Here is a 25205-nt window from a genome sequence, read left to right as displayed (position 1 = left end):
ACCATAACGCCTTTATTTTTCAGTCGATATAGTACTATGAGGGCTTCATTTTTGCGGGACAAGTTGTAGTATTTCGTAGCACCATTTATTTTGCCGTATAATGTACTAGGAAACGGGAAAACATTTATTTGTGGGGTAGAAAATGAAAAAAACAGCGATTCTGCCATAGTTTTTTGCGCGACATTTTTACGGAATTCACTGTACAATTAAAACAACATGTTAATTTTATTCTATGGGTCAATACGATTACGCCGATACCAAATATGTGTAGTTTTTTCTGTGTTTTACTACTTTTACAAGTAAAAACCTAAGTGTAAAAAAGAAAATTTATTTTGTTTCGCCAAATTCCGAGAGCCGTAACTTCTTTATTTTTCCGTCGATTAAGTGTTATAAGGGATTATTTTTTCGCGGGATAAGCTGTCGTTTTTACCAATACCATTTTGGTGTAAATGTGACGGTTTGATTACTTTTTATTTCATTTTTTTATAGGAGATTAGGTGACCAAAAAATAGAGATTCTGGCGTCTACAATTTTTTTTTTTTTTACGGATTTCACCGTGCGGGTAAAATAATGATATATTGTGATAGTTCAGACTTTTACGGACGCGGCGATACCAATTATGTTTATTTATTTAATTTTTTACTATGCTCTAGGGGGAAAATGGGAAAAGGGGGGTTTTTTGAACTTTTAATTTTTTATTTTTTTTACACAAAAAAAACAACTTTATTTAACTCCTTTTTACATTTTTTGTTAGTCCCCCTAGGGGAATTCAACCAGCGATCGTTAGATTGCTTGCACGATATACTGCAATACTAATGTATTGCAGTATATCGTGATTCTGACAGTCTCCTATGATGCCCTGCCGGAGGCAGAGCTTCATAGGAGTACCAAGATGGGGGACTTCGTCAGACCCTCAGGCAGCCGTGTGAACCAACGGCTCCACCCGATCTCGTCGCGGGGGTGCCGTTGAGACGTCACAGGGGGGTCGCCCCCCTGTTTTTAGTAATTTAAATGCCGCGATCTCTATTGAACGCGGCATTTAACGGGTTAAACAAACGGGATCGCACTAAAGCGCGATCCCGCTCGTAACCCGGAAGTGTCGGCTGTAACACACAGCCGACACACTCGCTCTATGGAGCGGACTCAGCCCGTGAGCCCGCTCCATATTCCCCTACCCGGCGTGCGCCGTATATATACGGCGGATGTCGGGAAGGGGTTAATGACCATGCCATTTTTTATTTTTTTTTATTTATTTAAGGAAAAATTTTCACATAAATTGCAAAACGGATACAAAAAGGAAAAAATAAACGGGAAGGGGGGTAGACACATAATCGAAAATTTGTCACAACAGGATACAATCTCTTAATGAATATGGATAAACAGAAATTCTGCGTAAGTAAAATTGTTATCATAACGTGAAAAATCTGGTAATTCGCCTAAGTCGGGTATATCAAGAGCATAAACAACATGCATAGTGGCTGACAGTGTATTACTACCAGGAGTAATCATGGTGCCTAATAATCATAAAATAAATGAATGAAAAGGGGAAGAAACTAAATATACGAGAAGAAGAAAGATAGCCCAGACAGACGAGCAAAGGTTAGAACATATGACTGTGACTTCTCCAAAGTTTTTCCTGCGGAACCTCCTGCCCCTCGTTCACACCCCAGACCTAGGGGTTTAAGAACTCAAGGATAAAACCGCACCAAATTTCTGGAGAATTACAAAAGTTCTGCCAGATCTAAAAGTGAGAGTCGGAGCGTCGATGAACGAGAGCCATCAACTCCTCCATATCATGAATGTGTGATGTTTCCCTAACTAACTCTGGAAAAGTGGCATCGCCCCCACTGTGTCAATGTCAGGGAATCACCTTCCTGGCTGCAACCAGTAAGTACCCCACCAAAGTACGGGACAGAACCCTAGTGGCTCCCGGGATGATGGATAGGAGCAATACGGTTGGACAATCATCCAAAGTTATGTCAGTGATGGTCTTAATCAGAGAGATTATAGAGTCCCAGAATGGGCGAAGTAGCTGGCACTCCCACCATATGAGTCCTCGTCCCCCTCGCCTGTCCACAACGCCAATACCGACAGACGTAGAAGGGTATATCCTGTGAAGGACAGCAGGAACTTTATATCATCTGGACAAGATTTTAAAATGAGTTTCTTGTGCCTTACAAGAAATTGAGAATCTATGGCACAAAGTGAACATCTTGGACCAATCTTCGGGAGGAATAGATACATCTAGTTCTTTTTCCCAGCTAAGTCCATAAGAGGGTTTCGGTTCCCTCTTCTCCGCTAACAAGAAACCATAAACAAGAGCTATCGTTTTTGACGTTGCGGAGGGCGAGGAGAGCAGACGCTCAAAAGGAGTCATTTCCCTAAGCAAGTGAAGGGGCTCTTTACATTTGTGAAAGTAATGCTGTAGCTGGAGATAGTCCCACCTTGTCCTTGAAGATCTAGAATCTACCGGCACTAACTCCTCATATTGTTGCAGCTGGCCCGATACCAGAACATTTTTAAATGTGAGGCCCTTTTCGGTGTCCCGTCTAGTTCTACCCAAGGAGGAGGACCGTAAACCCGGGGCAAAATCGTTATTTCCCACGATCGGCATCAGTGGTCCATCTCTAGAGAATAAACCAGTCTGAGAAAGATATTTGTTAAGGGTCCTAAGCAAGTCTCCGATCACTAGGGTCAGGGTCGAGGCTCTGGGCCCGGTCGTCCCAGGTGCCCAAGGGAAAGAGAGCAGTGGTAACGCCGCCTGAACTGTCTCTAACTGTATCCACAGTTTCCGAGACGGGGCATGAGCAATGTCAAATAACCTCGCCAGAGTTGCAGCTACGTAATATAAGAAGCAATCCGGTAAAGCCAACCCCCCTCTATCCTTCCTCTGTACCAAAATATGACGTGCTACTCGTGGACCTCTAGATGTCCAGACAAACTTTTTGAAGCAAACATTCAGCTCCCAGAACAACGTTCTAGGTGGTGTGCATGGTAATGTTTGGAAAAGCTACAATAAGCGGGGCAGAACATTCAATTTTAGGACATTAATTCTCCCTAACCAGGATAATAGCTTACCTTCCCATTTATTAAGATCTCTTCTAATAGTTTGTAAAAGGGGTCTATAATTCAGTGCATAAACCTGCGTAAAGTCTGATGGTATCATGACACCCAAATATTTAAGTGCTCTATGTTGCCAAACAAAGCCAAAAGAGGACACCAAGCCATTTTTTACGTTTTTCCATCAACTTATTCAAAGAGCTATAGCCTTTTTATTTTTGCGTCGACATAGCTGTATATGGTCTTGTTTTTTGCAGGACAAGTTGTAATTTTTAATAGCACCATTTTGGGGTACATAGAATTTATTGATTAACTTTTATTAACTTTTTTTGGGGGGTAATAGAAAAAAAAACAGCAATTTCGCCACACTTTTTTGCGTCCTAAATTTACACCGTTTACCGTGTGATATAAATAACACAATAACTTTATTCAGTGGGTTGTTGCGATTGCAACGATACCAAATTTGAGTGAAAACACTTTTTTTTTTTCAAAATTATTTGTTTTTGTCTCCATATTTGAAGAGCCGTAACGTTTTTATTTTTTCACCGATGCACTTGTATGAGGGTTTTTTTTTTTTTGTGGGACGATTGGTAGTTTTTATTGGTACCATTTTGGAGTAGATGCGACTTTTTGATCACTTTTTATCACATTTTTTTTTTAAGTCAGGATTCACAGAAAACGGCACGTTTTCTATAGTTTTTTTAACTTTTATTTTGTTTGTTAATAATAAAGCAGTTTGTAAGGGGGAAAAGTGGGTTTTTCAGATTTATTTCACTTTTTTTTTTTCACTTTTTATTAAAGTTTTACTTTTTTACTAGTCCCACTAGGGGACTTCACTATGCGATTATCCAATCGCATTTATAATACACTGCAATACTTCTATATTGCAGTGTATTATGCCTGTCCGTGTAAAACGGACAGGCATCTGCTAGGTCATGCCAGAGGCATGACCTAGCAGGCATTCACTACAGGCAGACCTGGGGGCCTTTATTAGGCCCCCGGCTGCCATCGGGGAGACAGACACTCTGTGATCTTATCACCGGGTGACGGTGGGATGAGAGGGAGCTCCCTCCCTCTCTCCGAAAACACTCAGATGCAGCGCTCACTATTGAGCACCGCATTTGAGGGGTTAAACGGGTGAGATCGATACTAATATCGATCTCACCCGGTCGAGCAGGGATGCTCCCAGCCCTTGGCTACCTCTGGTTGCTGAGAGCAGAGAGATTTAACGGCTCCCTGCTCTGTTTATTTATATCAATGCATTGACGTAAAAAGGCTATTGCATCGGAATAAAGCCTATTAGTGTCCGACGTAAAAACACTATGGGGCGGTCACTAACGGGTTAAAAGCAAGTGGATGCAAGGTATCTAAAAGATAAAATGCTGTTTTTTTTAGGAGAAGGTCAGTTTTGTTCTATACTATTGTGGGTTATGGGGGGACAAACTAGTTTCCCCCCCCCCCCCCCAGATAGAGTGCCCAACCTCACTATGTTGAGATATGCAGATTTTGTACCCTGCTACATTACTTTCACAGAGTCCAAAAAGGGGGGAGTAGTGATGAGACTGATCAGGTACGTCTCAGTGAGACAACGCACAAATTTGTTTTGCATTTGTTTTGAATTAATGAATTTAGCTAGGAGGTCTACAAAATGTGTATGAGACCCCAATGATTGACCTCGATTAAAATGTGTATGAGAGTAACCCAGAATTTGAGTTTTTCCTGTGTAGATGGTTTCAGATTCTTCTAGTATGGCAAATATGGCATCGGGTATGCTGTGCTGTAATCACCACCCAATATGAGGTATTGTATAAGAGACCATTCCCCTCCAGCAAATCTGCACAGGAGGCCGAGCTGACGTCACTCACAGATGAGTCTTTACAGATTTAGATGGGAAGGAGGTGAAAATTGTCTGAACATTGTTAGTTTTATGCCAGATTTTAGTAAAAAAATAAATAAATTGTGTTTGTGGTATTAATCCGGAATCTATAGGACCTGATGGGGTGGGATTTACAAGTGTTATGGATTATCAGATGAGTATGGAGAAGTGTATAACATTTGTTTTTTATTTTTGAGTATAAATAAGACTGCACCCTTTTGAAATAGTTTATATGTAGCATGGGTTTCCAATGTAAATTTGTAATAAAGAGATACTTTATCATATACAGTATGTACAAGACAGGATACACGGTTGTTACGATGCACGAGGTAAATCATCCAGAAACCACTCCCACCTTCTTGTTCATCTCAAGAAGCAGAGCTGGAGGTAATCGCTTGTAACCTAGCAAAAGATAAGACGGCCAACATTTACACTGACTCTAGGTACGCTTTTGGCATCGCCCACGATTATGGACCAATTGGTAGTAGGAACTTTGTTATATCATTCGGTAAGCCAATTGGGAGCGCAAGAGATAACACAACTGGCAAGGAGAGTATGTGCAGCCAGGTGTCATCAAATTGACTTGTCCCTGGATTCATTAATACCACCAGTAGGTTTGTAGCAGCCTGCATGATATGCGCACGGCATGACAGAGGTAAAACTGCAAAGGTACCTATGAAAAGTACACCCTGTTCCAGCAACTGCAGGACATACAACTACCCAAGGTAGGTGTGTATGAAAATGTGCTCATATGTGTAGACCTGTTCCCAGGGTGGCCTGAAGCCTGGCCAGTATCTTCCCCACTGCAAAGAATACAGCCAAGAAAATTTTCAGTGAAGTTGTGTGTGACAGGGGAGCAGTTTTTACCCCAAGTATTGAACTGGTGTTCGTACAATGACTAAAATATTAGCAGCTCTCTATATGCTATCCCAAAGCTAGTTTGTTTGATAACTGTATTCAAGACGTGTTGTGGGGATATTAAATACTGAGGTTAAGTTTTATGTAAAGTTATAGATCAGAATGCCTTAGCATTGGATTATTGGAGGCATGTGTCAGTATTTACACAGACATAATACTAACTTCTCAGTGGAAGTACATTCCAGTTTGAAAACATTTTTGTTGTGAAAGGAAAATTTTAGAGCAGAAAATTCTGTGAAGTATGTATAAAAAGAAAAATCAGTTTGCATGTATCATTTTTAGCTACTGCTCAATGTGAATGTTTAACGTAAAGATGTCATTGTTAATGTTTTATTCTTCAATTGAATTATCTGATTAAGATCAATTAATGATTCTGTGGCAAAAAGATTGTTCTTCACAGGAAGTATCCAACTGGGAGCAGAAGGCGTGAAAACCAGGTTCTAATGGAATGTGGACGAATATAGGAAGGTAAACCGGTAGCATACAAGTCATTTTTGATGGCACTTGCATTGATGGTATGTGACCTCAGATATGCCTCCAAGACTGCAAGGATCGATTTGTCAGATCTAATTGGTATGCTCCTGGTTTTACAGCTGTTGCTGGTAAATTCTGTTAGAGCTGTTTGATTTGCCTACAGAACAGTCCTGGCAGCCCGGGGCCCACCTTATCATCATACCTGCCTCCCACGAAGAGACCTTCCCAGGTAATACAAATCAGAGTAAGAAAAAAATTGGCTTGAGACACTTGTCAGATAAAACATATGGTATCTGTGTATATTTCTGTGGGTAGGAGTGAGTGATTCTGGGATTGTCCGGTATAAGGTCCAGTAAACTGTCTGACACGATTGATGATATGGACAAGTTCCACTGTGTATTTGGTGGGGTCTTCATTAAGCAGGGTGTAGTATTTTTTGTCTGAGAGTTGTCTATGTGCCTCCTGGATGTGGTCAGATGTATTCAGAATTACTACAGCGCCTCCTTTGGTCCAAGATCTCAGATTTTCACTTTTTTTCTGAAGCAGTCAATGTAGTAATCCAGAGTTGGATTGTATCCAGGTTGAGGGGTCCAGTTTGTTGTCTTCTTCTTTCTTTGGAAATGTGAAAGTGATTAGAATATGTTTTAAATGCTTCCATTTTGCGTAGACTCATGTATGGTGACGTCCGTTTTGGATATTTGGTATCCATCTTGTGGCCTGAAGGAGCCATTTTGAGATTGAGTTATTGCTTTAAAGCTAAAACATCTATGTCAGCATTGTCTGAAACAATTGTTTTTTTTGTTCCTAACCTAGATGTTTATATTTAGTCTCTCTCTGCTATGGAGAATATAGATAAATATTTACCCATTTTGTGTGATGGGGAGCATCTCATCCTCGAAGAGTCTGGAGAGTGACTATGTTTACTATAATGGAGGGGGTCAGTCTAACTCCTAGCATCTATGACGTGGTATATTTGGGGAACTCATTGATTAACATACAAAATGTCTTCTAAGCCTACGATTGGTTCAGGACAAAACATATTGTCATTATATGCTATTGGCTAAATCAAATCCAAGTTAACGTCACATTGTAAACAGTGTAAACGATTATCTGGAATCAAGCTGCTGCTACTTCGAAAGATATTGTTGTAATTGATTCTAAAAGAGAATGATTTTGAGTATACAAAGCATGGTCTTTTCTCTCCGATATATCGATATAATGTATGATTTGAAACTGGATAAATCACTGTGGGTATCGGTTGACATACCCATTACAAATTTCAGTCTAATATATATATTTTGGGCCATGATTGCGTCAACACTAGTCATCCCCTTTAAGTAACTATGTCTGGTGAATTTGGCATAAGTAATGTTAAGGTAAAAAATTAAATGTGGTACAGAGAGGAGACTGAGTCAAATATGGTCATTATAATTTTAAGAAGAGGTGTCACCTCAGGTAGTGCAGTGGTTTGGGCCAAACATCATCTGTTCTATGTGTGCTCTAATAAGCCACTAGAGCTTAGATGATTTCCTCACTAAAGACATGGTGACAGAATCATCGGTTTTCTCTGGAATTACTTGTGATGCCTGTCCTATAGTAGCAGAAATGTCCAGTGAGATTTTCTTCAGAATCTGCAAACTGCTCAAGGCAGCCTCACTAGGAGCACGGACTGGATGTAATTGGCTTTATTGGATGATTGTGCAAAATTCTTACCCTTCATATTACTATAGACAGAAAGTAATGGTCTAATTTAAAGTATGTGGCTCACCTAGAAGAGCGGACAATGAATGGGTTAGTTCTGGAATTGATGAATATATATATATATATATATATATATATATATATATATATATATATATATATATATATATATATATATATATATTATATAATTTTTTTATTATTTTTTTATTCTTTATTTTCACGACCTCAATGGTCAATTTATATATCGGAAAGAATACAAAGTATACAAGTGAGATAAAAAAAAGAAAGAAAAATATATACACAATATTCTTGGTGAAAAAAACAGTACTGAAGCACAATCTCACATGTAAGGCATGAGAGGGCATAAAAGTAACAACTCTCAATTGGAATAGAAATATCAAGAGATATGGCAATTAGAAGGACTGAGATGGGGGGAAAAGGAAAAAACCTTCTATATGTGCGACGTTACTAGTGAGGTGACCTTGTGTACACCTGAAGGGTGAATAGGTTATTTCTTATTCCCCTAATACCTCTCCCCACCTACACCTTTATCTAAAGGGGCTAGTTTGTTTTTGTTATTGCGAGGAAGATTTCCCTGATTTCCTAAGGATTGGCACATTTATTTTCACTTGTCTGTACACCCATACGCTAAGGGTATCACTCCAGATCCCTCTGGGTGCGATCCTCTTGCACTGGGACAAGTCTCACTAGAAAAGTTGATACTCCTGCCCTCTTAGGTCCATCAGTAGTTGCTATGGTGGCAATTACAGGCCATCATGATTTCCTCACCTCCAGTGGCTGGTCGTCTCAACAGATTCTAGCCTGTCCAGGTGGGGGCGCAGTTTTTGGTCTCCACACGGTTCAAGGCACTTGGTTGCAGAATCAGATGTCCTTACAGATCAACCTTCTGGAATTGAAGGCAATCTTCCTGTCTCTTTCCCATTGGACTCTTCTTCTTCAGGGTCGGCCGCTCAGGATCTAGACTGACAACTCCACGGTGGTTTCTTATCTGAATCACCAGGGCGGCACCTGGAGTCGAGCAACTCTATTAGAGTCCTCTTGGATCCTACTGTGGAGCAGCATATTCCAGCATGGTCAGCGTTCTACATACCAAGAGTAGTCAATTAGGCTGCAGATTTTCTAAGCCTAAAAAGACTTGATCTGGAAGAGTGGTCTCTTCACCTAGAAGCATTCCATAAACTCTGCCAGAAGTAGGTCTGGACATGAATCTTTTTGTGTCTTGTGGCAAGGACACAGGATCCCAGAGCCATGGCAGTCGATGCAGTGGTCATTCCATGGAAAGTATTCTCTCTCCTGTGTCTCTTCCCTCCACTTCCACTTTTACTGAGAGAACTCAAGAGACTGGCTTATCTTCCCTGAGGGGTCAGGTCTCTGCTCTATTGTTCTGAAATGAATACTTTTTTGCAAGGATTGGCTCATGAGGTCCTTCCTTTGAGACATCCCATTGAACCTTGAGTTCTTAATTTGGGCTCTTCAGGTGGTGTTTTCTGAACCTTTGGTAGACATTGCATTTCATCTCCTTCACTGGAAGGTAGCTTTTCTGGTGGCTGTCACCTCTATCATGTGGGTTTCTGAATTTGCTCCCTTGTCCTGCAATTCCCTCTTTTTGGTCAGCCATACGGATATGGTGGTGTCCTGATCTGTTCCTTCCTTTCTACCCAAGATAGTCTCTCTCTTTCGTATTAATGAAGATTCTCCCTTCTTTTTGCCCCTCCCTATCTCATCCAAGGGAGCGGGCTTTGCATTGTCTTGATTTGATAAGAGTAGTCTGAGTCTATAGCTCGAAGTCGTTTCGATGATCCGATTATTTTGTTGTTATTCCTGAGGGGCCACGCAAGAGCGGGGTAGCATCCAAGGCTACCAGTGCGTGTTGATTTTGGAAACCTGTCGGTCCAATAAAAAAGTTCCTTCCCTTTGGGTACTGCCCGTTCTATGAGAGCTGCTGGTGCCTCCTGGGTAGGTGGTCATGCATCAGGCTTCATTTTCTCTAGTCTGCAAGGCTGTTACATGGGTTTATGTGCACACCTTCCCTAAGTTTTACCAAATTCATTCTTAGGCCTTTTGCTGATGCTGATGCATAGTGTTGCAGGCAGCTGTTGGGCGGGTCACAAGCTTGGCCTTTTTCTAATTTCTTTCACCATCTGGGACTGCTTTAGGATATCCCATGGTGCTGTGTCTCCCAATGATTTTAACAAGAAAACAAGATTTTTCCCCGGAATGGATGTTGACCGTTTGGACCGTGATGAGCGATGATGCCACAAGGGGTGACAGCAGTATAAATTGAGCATTGGGACAGCCACAACAGTGGATGATGAACCAGGGAGGGTTGTAAGTGACACGGACTGGTTCATCCCGTATAACGTCAGTGCTTGTGGTGATGTCAGAGCGGTGATAACATTACAGGTATGGTAAAGTCATAATGGGCAATATTCACAACATTTATTGAACAGGCCCCTTTACATATCGGGCAGTGAGGTCATAAGCAGTGCTTGAAAATTGAGCATTGACAGCTGCTAGACTGTGGCTGTATTTAGGAGTATGGGAGACATGGTTCATCCCTTTTTAAGGCTAGACATAGTGTATTTGTTTTGCACAAGAGGTGCCAGCCCAATAAATTGAATGATGGCACCCCAAGCCTTTAACTCTCTTTGTTAGTAGGTCTTTGCTCTGGGTCTCAGCTGGGGTCTTTGCCTTGCTCTGTATCTCCACACTATGACATCCATATGCCCTAATAGGGCTTTTGGAAAGGGGTTGCCAAGATATGAAACCCCTACTTTAGGTAGTAAAGAACATGTAGTATTAGTAACAAGCTAATAGTAACAAAGAAAAAAACATAATTCATTAGATTTAGTGAATGATACCTCCTCTCCATAAGCTTAGATTTTAAGTGCAAACAGGCATTTCTTCATTGAATTCCCCTTTTATGGCAAAAGAACAGCAGTGTAACACCCTATGCTAAACCTAAACAGTGATACTTTATCGGATAAAGTGAAAGATATGTCTTATTTTCTAATAACATCAGTCACAGTTAATAAGATGTTTCTCTGATTTGAATGAAAGGTCTAGGATTTTATTGTCTGTGCGTTCTAAAAAATGATGCCTCTGCAACTTGGCAAGCCAGGATTTCCATGTACAATGGTCTGGGGTTTGTCCCCTGAAAGTGACAATTTCTAATGGGGTTGACATGATTGAGGCAGCATTTGCTCCAGGGTTTAAATTTGTGAACCCTGTTATAGCCTATGGGAAGACTCCAGAGAACTCAAAGAAAAGGAGACTACACAAACTGTCTCTATATCAGTCTAATTCCAGCCTAACTTAAGAGGCCCTAAAGTTACCAGTGGAGGACGCCCATAGTAGCACATTCATACAATATTTAATTATTGTGGTATCTAAGGAGTAACATGAGCTTGAAGAGAGGCTATTTGTACATTAACAAGCATCTTGGCTACATCCTTGTTAATGGAGAATCCTCCATCTGGCTAAAAGTTGTAAGCAAAGGACCTCAGGGTTCTGTCCTAGATAAGCTATTTTAATGCGTTTATTAATAACTTAGAAGTAAGGACTGAAAGTAGTTTCTTGGTGTTGGCATATCACAGTGTTATGCAAAGCTGAGGGTTCATCTGCGAGTCTCTATTCTGTAAGATTTGAGATGCTATTTTTTGAAAATGGGTTCAATCAGTGAACAGAGTACTTGGTTTGTGATCCCTTCCCACAGGGAACAAAGCTCTCTGGCATATTTCCTACTGTCAGAATAATATATTTAAAATAGAATTACAACAGGAATATGCCATAGATGTTGTACATCTCTTATTCGCAGGTATTTTTATTTTTGGAGAGAATTATTTAAATAAGCTTTCCTCTTGTGTAAAGGTAAACTAATGACAGCAGGAGTTCCCACTGTAATAATAAATTAGTGAGTCTTTCAATTAATGAATAATTATCTGGCCCTGCTATTTCTACTTTCACTATTATTTTAACATCATGGCCTGTGGATAACACAGACAGATCTCCATGGTCTTTTGGATATTTGCCTGTTTCATAGACATTCAAGTGCCTGTGGTGTCGGGGCTGGTTCTACGAGGGGTCTCATTGCCCAGAGTGTTGGACCCTTATGTATTAATTTTGTGTATTAATATGCATCACCAGCTCAGGACAGATGGCATGAGACGTAGTATACAAATAAGAAGCACATGTCAGTCCATAAGTTAGCCTACATGTCGTGCACCAGTCCATTTTACGTAAATCCTCAACCTCATACAGCAAACAATTTCTAAATGAGAGACAGCATCCCCAAAATATCTTCATAAATATGGCACATTTCCTGTCCATATCTGCATAACAAAACTGTATATACTAGTCCTTCTCAATGAATTAGAATATCATAAAAAGTTAATTTATTTCAGAAATTATTTTCAAAAAGTGAAACTCATATTATATAGATTCATTACACACAGAGTGATCTATTTCCAGCATTAATGTTGATGATTATGGAAACAGTTAATGAAAGCCAAAAATTTAGTGTCTCCAAAAATTATAATGTTATATAAGCCCAAATTCAAAAATGATTTTTAATACCGAAATGTTGGCCTACTCTGAAGTATGTACAGTATATGCACTCAATACTTGGTCGGGGCGCCTTTTGCCTGAATTACTGTATCAATGCGGTGTGGCATGGAGACAATCAGCCTGTGGCACTGCTGAGGTGTTATGGAAGCCCAGGTTGCTTTGATAGTGGCCTTCAGCTTGTCTACATTGTTGGGTCTGGTGTCTCATCTTCCTCTTCACAATACCCCATAGATTCTCTATGGGATAAGGTCAGGTGAGTTTGCTGGCCAATCGAGCACAGTGACACTGTGGTTATTAAACCTGGTATTAGTACTTTTGGCAGTGTGGGCAGGTGCCAAGTTCTGCTGTAAAATGAAATCAGCATCTCCATAAAGCTTGTCAGCAGAGGGAAGCATGAAGTGCCCTAAAATGTCCTGGTAGATGACTGCGTTGACTCGGGACTCCAGCTCTGGGCAAGCCCCTGACATCACTGTCCATATATGGACACTGATGTCAGTGGCTTCCCCAGAGTTCCGGCGCAGAGCCTATACTAGTGCTCTGCTCCGGGACACCGGCTCTGGGGTTGCCCCTTATATCACATTCCGGTCCAGGAGGATCCCCTGACGTCACTGTGTATGAACAGTGATGTCAGGAGCTCCAACAGCAGAGGAATCCTCAGCCAAAGCGTCGGCAGCACTCTGGCTGGGGATTCCACTCCTAGAGGGAGCCCCAACGGAGGTATCTACTAGGGGTGTGTGTGTGGCATTATCTGTGGAAGGCACTGTGGCAGTCTGTGGAGGACACTGTGGCAGCGTCTGTGGAGGGCACTGTGGCAGCGTCTGTGGAGGGCACTGTGGCAGCATCTGTGGAGGGCACTGTGGCAGCGTCTGTGGAGGGCACTGGCAGCATCTGCGGGCGGCAATGTGGCAGCATCTGCGGAGGGCCCTGTGGCAGCATCTACGGAAGGCACTGTGGCAGCAATCTATGGAGGGCACTGTGGCATTATCTACAAGTGGCTGTGTGGCAGTATCTACAGAGGAAACTGTGGCATTATCTAGGGGTGTGTTGCATTATCTACAGAGGGCACTGTGGCATTATCTACAGAGGGCAGTGTGGCATTATCTACAGAGGGCACTGTGGCATTATCTACAGAGGGCACTGTGGCAGTAGCTACAGAGGGCACTGTGGCATTATCTACAGAGGGCACTGTGGCATTATCTACAGAGAGCAATGTGGCGTTATCTACAGAGGGCACTGTGGCGTTATCTACAGAGGGCACTGTGGCGTTATCTACAGAGGGCACTGTGGCATTATCTACAGAGGGCACTGTGGCATTATCTACAGAGGGCACTATGGCATTATCTACAGAGGGCACTGTGGCATTATCTACAGAGGGCACTGTGGCGTTCTCTACAGAGGGCACTGTGGCATTATCTACAGAGGGCATTGTGGCATTATCTACAGAGGACTCTGTTGCACTATCTAAAAAGGGGCTGCCCAATCTTGACGTGTGTCTGCCAATCGCTGCCATCTGAGCCACCGGACTGCATTCAGCGACACTTAAACTGGATTGTTGAAATAAGCACGTGGAGAATTCTCTCAAATTTTAAACCTAGCGGTTGCGGCCCGTCAACTTCCCATTTTTTCTATATGTGGCCCACTTACCCCGGCCGAGTTTGGGACCCCTGTACTACACACACAAAAGGGATCATCTAGAGTTTTCTCTCTTCCAATATATCTGTCTTCTAGTATATGTTGAGTTTTAGAAAAACAGTCTAATCTTTCCTTCCATATTCGTATTTACACAGTCTTTCATATTTTTCTAAACCTTTAGAGTGGGGGAGAGTAGTGACACGGCACACTGAGACACTATGTATCTTTTGGGGGCTCTGTACCCCGAAGGTAAAGAATTTCTGCACAAGTTGATTTATGTGGATGGCTCTATTGGGGCCTACAAAAATATGTGCTGGCATTGTGCTTTATTTCTTGCCCCCTGGTATCCTATGTACATGAAGGAAGTGTAAAAGTCATGATCCTGTTTGTGTTAATCATGACCTCCACAAATTACTTCCTGTATACGCTGATTCTCCACATGCTCACCACAAATGAGTGGAAGCACAACCTACACTAGAAACACCACAAGGTAGCTAATCCCCCCCCCCCTCCTTGCCCAAACAGCATACTGATGACAAGCTCAATGGCCTCTGTGTGTACATACATACATATATATATATATATATATATATATATATATATATATATATACATTGACTGTGATACCCAGATAGTGAACCAACTGGATGGCACAATTTCACCTGTAGCGCTCCCCTTTACCACAACTTCGGTTAGGGTAAAGGTACTAGCTAAGGACTTAGGTGCCTCTAGCTTGTTCAGTGGTTGAATGTCTGGATAACAGGATGGAATCAGGCACTAAGGAGACACTTGGAATTACGTTTAGATGTATCAGGTAGGATGTACAGCAGATAAGAATTCCAGAATGGTCAAGCAGTCCAGAAGTAGTTCACTGAAGTCAGACGTATAGAGAGATGCAGTACCAGGGGTGAAGTATTTTGTACATACTACGCAGTACAGAAGTGGGTAGTTCAGGAGAGTAGCCAGACCAGCAAACATTGAGCAAATGAGATATAGCAGCGCGGTACAGTGGGGACAAATCAGAAGAGGAGTCAAACATGCTGGGTCAAACAGGAAGTCAAATACAAATAGTAATACCCTGTAACACACAAGCCTGGCTATGGAATTAACCTAAAAACCTGCACTGAAGCCTCTGTTTTAGGATTTCAAATTTCACACTTAGTCTTTTGATTGGCCGGGCAGCCATGCCGTCTGCACATGCACTGTCCGGTATCCAGAGTACACAGATGGCGCTGAAATGTGAGCAGGTGATTATGTAACAACAGGCAAGTCTGAGAAACACTTTCTGCCCTACAGAGGGCTACATAACAGTATTATTTGTATCCATTTTTCATGTTAAATTATTAAAATCTAATAAAAATGTATCAGATTAAAAGAAACATTGAAAAAAGCAGTGCTTAGAGATGGACTTAATTCTAAACGAATTGAATTTGTTCCGAAACTCCCAAAAGTTTTGGATTCAGCGAAATCCGAAACTTTTAGGGTTTGCAGTGCAACAATTGGGAAAATGGAGATTAAAATAAATGCCATACTCACCCGTAGCAATGTGTTCCTGTCGGCAGTTGTGGAATCCGGCTGGTTGTCCCCAGTTCTCCCAAACCGGTTGTTCGTGGAATCGGGGGGTAACGGGAGCCAGACCCGATCCCCCCCCCCCTTGCACTCAATTGTATCCACTTCCTTAGGACACAGATACAATTTAGCAGTTTTCTTACCGCTGGCGAAGTAAGGGAACTATTATTTTCCTGCCCCGCTGTTCAGAGATTTACCTATGATGTTTTTACTGGTCCGAGGACACCAGGCCTGCATCGCTAGAAGAGAGCATGGGAATGGGGACAGTTAGTAAGTAATGTTCATTTTTTTTAATGGGCAGTGTGAGTGGCATTATCTACAGTGGGTTCTATGTGGGGAACTATCTACAGGGGGCGTTGTGTAAAATCCCATCCCTGTCACATAGCGATTATGTTCTGTTGCGTTAATAGTCACTGTGCACCTGTTCCTGCCCTACCAGGAAAATAATTTTAGTATTGGAAACTGCAGGGCTGGGCGAGAGGAGTTTGGTGGGTCACGCTGCCCCACCCAATATAGACTTTACTTGCGGGAAATAATTGCATAAATAACAATACCTTGATATGGGGAATGTTCTGCAGGAATTGTAGACATTTACTAAAAATGTCACAAATTTATCACACTCATGCAACATATTAACAAGTCCCACAGTTACCGCATTTAGTTGCTGTCTACAATTTATACAGTTTTATGTAGATGTCAGAAAATATTTTAGGCATTTATCACATAGTTACATACATAGTTACATAGTTCGTACGGGTGAAAAAAGGCACAAGTTCAACCAAGGGATGGGAAAGGGGAAGTAAAAAATTTCTACACATAGGAGCTAATATTTTTTTGTTCCAGGAAATTATCTAAGCCTTTTTTAAAGCCATCTACTGTCCCTGCTGTGACCAGCTCTTGCGGTGGACTATTCCATAGATTCACATTTCTCACAGTAAAGGAGGCTTGTCTCCTCTGCAGGTTGAACCTTTTTTTTTCCAGACAGAGGGAGTGCCCCCTTGTTTTTTGAGGGGGTTTTACATGGAACAGGATTTCACCATATTTTTTGTATGTGCCATTCATATATTTATATAAGTTAATCATGTCCCCCCTTAGTCGTCTTTTTTTCAAGGCTATATAGGTTTAGTTCTTTTAAAGGAATAGTGTCGCCAAAATTATTTTTTTTATATCAGTTTGATGTTAGTGTTTTGTAAGAAACTTTTGTATTTATTTGTGTGTTTGTGTGTTACTTTTTTTTATTTTTTCACTTTTTCTTCCCTATGGGGGCTGCTATTTTTTACTCCATTTCTGTATGTGTCGATTAACGACACATACAGACATGGAGTACGGCAGCCCCAGTCCCATAGTGAATGCGAACGGGGCCCGTTCCATCCACTATGGTGTACGCCGTCTGTGTGGGAAAGGCGCATGCGCCGCTCCCACACAGTCCAAGTTGAACTGAGCGCCGTCCGGCGCCATTTTCCTGTAGACCGGAAGTCGCGGCCGGACAGTAAGATTACTACTTCTGATCGCGGCTTCCGGACTTGTGCACTTGGAGCAGCGGCAGCAGACGGAGCGGAGGGAGCGGCGGCGACAGGAGCAGGTAAGTGATTTCTATGTATGTTCGTGTTTCAGTGTGTTTACTACTGTATGTTAACCTTCTACACTGTGTGTTAGCTCAAAAAATGGCGACACACAGTGTAGGAGGTTAGACCGTTCAAACCCCTCGTTTATCCCGGCACTAGCCAGGATAAAGGAGGGGGGGATTCTGAGAGCTCACTAGAGCGAGGGATTTTTTCCCAATTTTGCAGCATAAAGCAATGTGGTTGCTTTACCACATGCAATGCTGCAATTTTGGGAATAGCTCCATCTAGTGACCAGTGCTGGGAAATATTATAAATTGAATCCAATTTATAATATTTCCTGACTCGTGAAAAAAATAAAAAAAATTAGAACAATGTTTAATCACCTACACACTAATTGTTTAACTAACGGCTGCGCCTACATTACGTTGGGCTTACTTATTGTCTGGGATCGAGGGGTCCAGTTCACCTCGAAGTTCTGGAGAGCACTCTGCTCGTGTAAAGTTGGACTTCTCCTCGTGTAAAGTTGGACTTCTCCTCGGCTTATCATCCTGAGTCCAATGGACAAGTTGAAAGTGTCAACCAGATTATGGAGAACTATCTGTGGCACTTTGTCTCCAAACGACATGATGACTGGGTGCAGCTGCTCCCGTGGGCTGAGTTCTCCTATAATAACCATACTAGTGAGTCCACCACCTCCAGTCAGTTCTTCATCGTCTACGGGCAACATCCTTGTATACCTCTTCCTGTCTCTACTATGTTCCAGGTGCCTACAGCTGACTCTACCTTCAGGGACTTTCTGCAGATATGGCAACAGACACGATTGACACTATTCTGCTGGCGGTGGACCGCATGAAGAGAAAGGCAGACACTAGAAGATGAGGACCTCCCCAGTTTCTTCCAGGTACGAAGGTCTGGCTGTCTTCCAGGAATATCCGGCTATGGGTGCCGTCTTGCAAGTTTGCTCCCAGGTTCCTCGGACCCTTCAAGATTCTGCTACAAATTAATCCTGTGTCTTACAAGCTTCGGTTGCCTCCTACCCTCAAGTTCCCGAACTCCTTCCATGTCTCCTTGCTGAAGCCCGTGGTCCTGAACCGATACTCCAGAACTCCTAGTTCCGCAGTGGCTCCTGGCGGTTCATCAGGGACTTTCGAAGTGAGGGAAATCCTGGCCACCAAGAAAGTGTGAAGAAGGACGTTTTATTTGGTGGATTGGAGGGGATTTGGTCCAGAGGAGAGTTCTTGGGAGCCAGATGAGAACATTGATGCCCCTGTCCTCGTGAAGAGATTTCTCTCCTGCTCTGGCCCCAAGAAGAGTGAGTAAGAGGGGGGATACTGTAACGTCTATGGCTGAGGGCCGTCGTTCAGACTTACCCTCTGACGGCCCCACCCATGGACGTCCGTGTTCTCGACAGCATCTCCCTCAGGGGGAGACGCCGGCACTCACTTCCGGGTACTGGGACACTTTCCCACAGGGCGCGCGCGCTGACGGCCTTAAAGGGCCAGTACGCGTCCAGTTGTTGTTAATCAGTAATTAGCGAAGAATGCTGCCGGACTATTAAAAGGGCCCTGCCTCAGGTACCCTTTGTGGGTCCACACCCCGCGCCATCACACACACACACACACTAACTATATATATTTATATACACATATATAATATACACACACACACACATATAATATATACACACACACACACATATATATATATATATATATATATATATATATATATATATATATATATATATATACACACACACACATACCCTTTGTGGGTCCGCGCCATCACACACACACACTATATATATATATATATATATATACACACACACACACACACACATTTCCTCCACTGTATATGTATATACATTATATATATATATATATATATATATATATATATATATATATATACATACAGTGGAGGAAATAAGTATTTGATCCCTTGCTGATTTTGTACGTTTGCCCACTGTGAAAGTCATGAACAGTCTAGAATTTTTAGGCTAGATAGATTATATAAAAAAAAAAAGAAAATACCATAGTCAAAATTATATATATTTGCATTGTGCACAGAGAAATTAGTATTTTATCCCCCACCAAGCATTAAGAGTTCAGCCTCCTCCAGACCAGTTACACGCTCCAAATCAACTTGGTGCCTGCATTAACCGGTTAAGGACTAGGCTGTTTTACAGCTAAATGACCAGAGCAAATTTCACAATTTTGCTATGCGCTTCTTTACATGACTATAACTCAGCAGGTGAATAAAGTTCATCTTTGAATTTTACACTCTTTTTAAAGGACAGATAGGGCTTTGTTTTAGTGGCATTTGTCAGTATATATCATTTTTTTTTTTTTCACTAAAGTGGGCAAAATTGGAAAAAAATGCAAGAATTTAACAATTGCGTCGGTTTATGCTAGCATTTTTCACACACGGTATGAACCACGGCCAAAATTAATCTCCTTTCACATTCTTCCACTTCTCCCGTGCATGGGGATACCAAATATGTGAGCCTTATTCACTGTGCGGGCATGTGCCAGGGCTTGGCATAAAAGGAGGCTTTTTGGCCTTTTCGGTCCAGGAATTTTGCATTTGATTTTATAGCCGCATACTGTTTTCTGGGGGGCCTAATGCTGCTGAAACATTAGAAACACCCCATAAATGACTTCATTCACACAAGTAGACCCCACAAGGTTTCCTTCAAGGGGTTTATCATATTTTTAGCAAGTCCAGTTTTCTTCTGAAAGTTTCTTGAATAAGATGGAACAAAATAAAATCAGCACTTTTTTAGCAAATGCGTCAGTTTAGGCTAGTATTTTTCACACACGGTATAGACCACGGACAAAATTCATCTCCTTTCACGTTCTTCCACTTCTCCCGTGCATGGGGATACCAAATATGTGTGCCTTATTCACTGTGCGGGCATGTGCCAGGGCTTGGCATAAAAGGAGGCTTTTTGGCCTTTTCGGTCCAGGAATTTTGCATTTGATTTTAGAGCCGCATACTGTTTTCTGGGGGGCCTAATGCTGCTGAAACATTAGAATCACCCCATAAATGACTTCATTCGCACAAGTAGACCCCACAAGGTTTCCTTCAAGGGGTTTATCATATTTTTAGCAAGTCCAGTTTTCTTCTGAAAGTTTCTTGAATAAGATGGAACAAAATAAAATCAGCACTTTTTTAGCAAATGCGTCAGTTTAGGCTAGTATTTTTCACACACGGTATAGACCACGGCCAAAATTCATCTCCTTTCACGTTCTTCCACTTCTCCCGTGCATGGGGATACCAAATATGTGTGCCTTATTCGCTGTGCGGGCATGTGCCAGGGCTTGGCATAAAAGGAGGCTTTTTGGCCTTTTCGGTCCAGGAATTTTGCATTTGATTTTAGAGCCGCATACTGTTTTCTGGGGGGCCTAATGCTGCTGAAACATTAGAAACACCCCATAAATGACTTCATTCACACAAGTAGACCCCACAAGGTTTCCTTCAAGGGGTTTATCATATTTTTAGCAAGTCCAGTTATCTTCTGAAAGTTTCTTGAATAAGATGGAACAAAATAAAATCAGCACTTTTTTAGCAAATGCGTCAGTTTAGGCTAGTATTTTTCACACACGGTATAGACCACGGACAAAATTCATCTCCTTTCACGTTCTTCCACTTCTCCCGTGCATGGGGATACCAAATATGTGTGCCTTATTCACTGTGCGGGCATGTGCCAGGGCTTGGCATAAAAGGAGGCTTTTTGGCCTTTTCGGTCCAGGAATTTTGCATTTGATTTTAGAGCCGCATACTGTTTTCTGGGGGGCCTAATGCTGCTGAAACATTAGAATCACCCCATAAATGACTTCATTCGCACAAGTAGACCCCACAAGGTTTCCTTCAAGGGGTTTATCATATTTTTAGCAAGTCCAGTTTTCTTCTGAAAGTTTCTTGAATAAGATGGAACAAAATAAAATCAGCACTTTTTTAGCAAATGCGTCAGTTTAGGCTAGTATTTTTCACACACGGTATAGACCACGGCCAAAATTCATCTCCTTTCACGTTCTTCCACTTCTCCCGTGCATGGGGATACCAAATATGTGTGCCTTATTCGCTGTGCGGGCATGTGCCAGGGCTTGGCATAAAAGGAGGCTTTTTGGCATTTTCGGTCCAGGAATTTTGCATTTGATTTTAGAGCCGCATACTGTTTTCTGGGGGGCCTAATGCTGCTGAAACATTAGAAACACCCCATAAATGACTTCATTCACACAAGTAGACCCCACAAGGTTTCCTTCAAGGGGTTTATCATATTTTTAGCAAGTCCAGTTATCTTCTGAAAGTTTCTTGAATAAGATGGAACAAAATAAAATCAGCACTTTTTTAGCAAATGCGTCAGTTTAGGCTAGTATTTTTCACACACGGTATAGACCACGGACAAAATTCATCTCCTTTCACGTTCTTCCACTTCTCCCGTGCATGGGGATACCAAATATGTGTGCCTTATTCACTGTGCGGGCATGTGCCAGGGCTTGGCATAAAAGGAGGCTTTTTGGCCTTTTCGGTCCAGGAATTTTGCATTTGATTTTAGAGCCGCATACTGTTTTCTGGGGGGCCTAATGCTGCTGAAACATTAGAATCACCCCATAAATGACTTCATTCGCACAAGTAGACCCCACAAGGTTTCCTTCAAGGGGTTTATCATATTTTTAGCAAGTCCAGTTTTCTTCTGAAAGTTTCTTGAATAAGATGGAACAAAATAAAATCAGCACTTTTTTAGCAAATGCGTCAGTTTAGGCTAGTATTTTTCACACACGGTATAGACCACGGCCAAAATTCATCTCCTTTCACGTTCTTCCACTTCTCCCGTGCATGGGGATACCAAATATGTGTGCCTTATTCAATGGGGGGGCATGTGCCAGGGCTTGGCATAAAAGGAGGCTTTTTGGCCTTTTCGGTCTAGGAATTTTGCATTTGATTTTAGAGCCGCATACTGTTTTCTGGGGGGCCTAATGCTGCTGAAACATTAGAATCACCCCATAAATGACTTCATTCGCACAAGTAGACCCCACAAGGTTTCCTTCAAGGGGTTTATCATATTTTTAGCAAGTCCAGTTTTCTTCTGAAAGTTTCTTGAATAAGATGGAACAAAATAAAATCAGCACTTTTTTAGCAAATGCGTCAGTTTAGGCTAGTATTTTTCACACACGGTATAGACCACGGCCAAAATTCATCTCCTTTCACGTTCTTCCACTTCTCCCGTGCATGGGGATACCAAATATGTGTGCCTTATTCGCTGTGCGGGCATGTGCCAGGGCTTGGCATAAAAGGAGGCTTTTTGGTCCAGGAATTTTGCATTTGATTTTATAGCAGCGTACTGTTTTCTGGGGGGTGTAATGCTGCTGAAACATTAGAATCACCCCATAAATGACTTAATTCACACAAGTAGACCCCACAAGGTTTCCTTCAAGGGGTTTATCATATTTTTAGACAGTCCAGTTTTCTTCTGAAAGTTTCTTGAATAAGATGGAACAAAATAAAATCAGCACTTTTTTAGCAAATGCGTCAGTTTAGGCTAGTATTTTTCACACACGGTATAGACCACGGCCAAAATTCATCTCCTTTCACGTTCTTCCACTTCTCCCGTGCATGGGGATACCAAATATGTGTGCCTTATTCAATGGGGGGGCATGTGCCAGGGCTTGGCATAAAAGGAGGCTTTTTGGCCTTTTCGGTCTAGGAATTTTGCATTTGATTTTAGAGCCGCATACTGTTTTCTGGGGGGCCTAATGCTGCTGAAACATTAGAATCACCCCATAAATGACTTCATTCGCACAAGTAGACCCCACAAGGTTTCCTTCAAGGGGTTTATCATATTTTTAGCAAGTCCAGTTTTCTTCTGAAAGTTTCTTGAATAAGATGGAACAAAATAAAATCAGCACTTTTTTAGCAAATGCGTCAGTTTAGGCTAGTATTTTTCACACACGGTATAGACCACGGCCAAAATTCATCTCCTTTCACGTTCTTCCACTTCTCCCGTGCATGGGGATACCAAATATGTGTGCCTTATTCGCTGTGCGGGCATGTGCCAGGGCTTGGCATAAAAGGAGGCTTTTTGGTCCAGGAATTTTGCATTTGATTTTATAGCAGCGTACTGTTTTCTGGGGGGTGTAATGCTGCTGAAACATTAGAATCACCCCATAAATGACTTAATTCACACAAGTAGACCCCACAAGGTTTCCTTCAAGGGGTTTATCATATTTTTAGACAGTCCAGTTTTCTTCTGAAAGTTTCTTGAATAAGATGGAACAAAATAAAATTACCTTTTTTTTTTAACAATTGCGCCAGTTTATGCTAGCTTTTTCACACACAAAATGGACCACGGACAAAATTCATCGCATTTCACATTCTTCCACTTCTCCCGTGCATGGGGATACCAAATATGTGTGCTTTATTCACGGGCATGTGCCAGGGCTTGGCATAAAAGGAGGCTTTTTGGCCTTTTCGGTCCAGGAATTCTGCACTTGATTTTATAGCAGCATACTGTTTTCTGGAGGGCCTAATGCTGCTGAAACATTAGAAACACCCCATAAATGACTTCATTCACACAAGTAGACCCCACAAGGTTTCCTTCAAGGGGTTTATCATATTTTTAGACAGTCCCGTTTTCTTCTGAAAGTTTCTTGAATAAGATGGATCAAAATAAAATTAGCAATTTTTTAGCAAATGCGTCAGTTTATGGCAGCATTTTTCACACACGGTATAGACCACGGTCAAAATTAATCTCCGTTCACATTCTGCCACTTCTCCCGTGCATGGGGATACCAAATATGTGGCCTTATTTATCACATAGAGATGTAGGAGGGCGGACGATAGAAGAAGATTATTTCACAAATCGCTTTTTTTCAAAGCTGGTTTTACAAAACTCAACAGAGTTTCTATAACACTTCCAAAATATCTGCTCTTGAAGCAGAAATCCCAAAATATTCATCTAGCGGTATAATGGGAATTTATTTTTTGGGGTTTTCTAAAATAAGAAATTTCAGGTTAATGCAAATGGAGCTCTCCAGCAGATGAACTTTAGAAAACATCAAACATGACATCCACCCCCCCACCCATTCCCTCCCTCACCCTTGGAGTAAAATCAGGGGAAAAATAAAAACGTAATGTAGGGCAAATATATTTTCAACAAATTAACTAAAATCTAATAATTCAGAACAGTGTGGTATTTTTTAAAACATGGCTCAATGCACAGGCCTGGTTGCGAGGGACATGAGGGACAGAAATATCGGGAATCTTTGCGGTGCCCGTCTTTTCTGCAGACGCGGCACTTTTTCTGGGGGTTGCTTCTGGTTGCTGTTGGGGGAATCCGACTGACGAAGTGTCTTTCAGTCAGTCGCGTGACATCCTCAGACTGGGGGCATTCTCGGGTGTCCTGAACATCAAAAATGAGGCCTTCAATAATTTTCTCCTGGAAATCCAGGTATGTGTCTCTGCCTCTGTTTTTTTTATAGAGCACAAATGAGTTGTGGATGGCCACCTGTAACAAATAAATGGCCACCTTTTTGTACCAGGTTTTAGTTTTGCGTTTTACTAAATAGGGCTGTAAAACCTGGTCGCTTAAATCCACCCCCCCCCATGTACTTGTTATATTCGGACACGCTCACTGGTTTGTGCTTGTCCGATGTTGCCCCTCTTTCCCTCACTGCCACTGTTCCTGCGGTATGAATCGTGCTTAGCACATACACATCTTTGCGATCCCTGAACTTGACCGCCAGCAATTCCTCAGATGCATAAGCACAGGAGTCCCCCTTTACCATGCGCTTCCCCACTAATTGCTGTGGAAA

The sequence above is a fragment of the Rhinoderma darwinii genome, chromosome 13, assembly GCF_050947455.1.
Source record: "Rhinoderma darwinii isolate aRhiDar2 chromosome 13, aRhiDar2.hap1, whole genome shotgun sequence".
In the NCBI taxonomy this organism is placed as follows: domain Eukaryota; kingdom Metazoa; phylum Chordata; class Amphibia; order Anura; family Rhinodermatidae; genus Rhinoderma; species Rhinoderma darwinii.
This window is presented reverse-complemented; position numbering follows the sequence as displayed.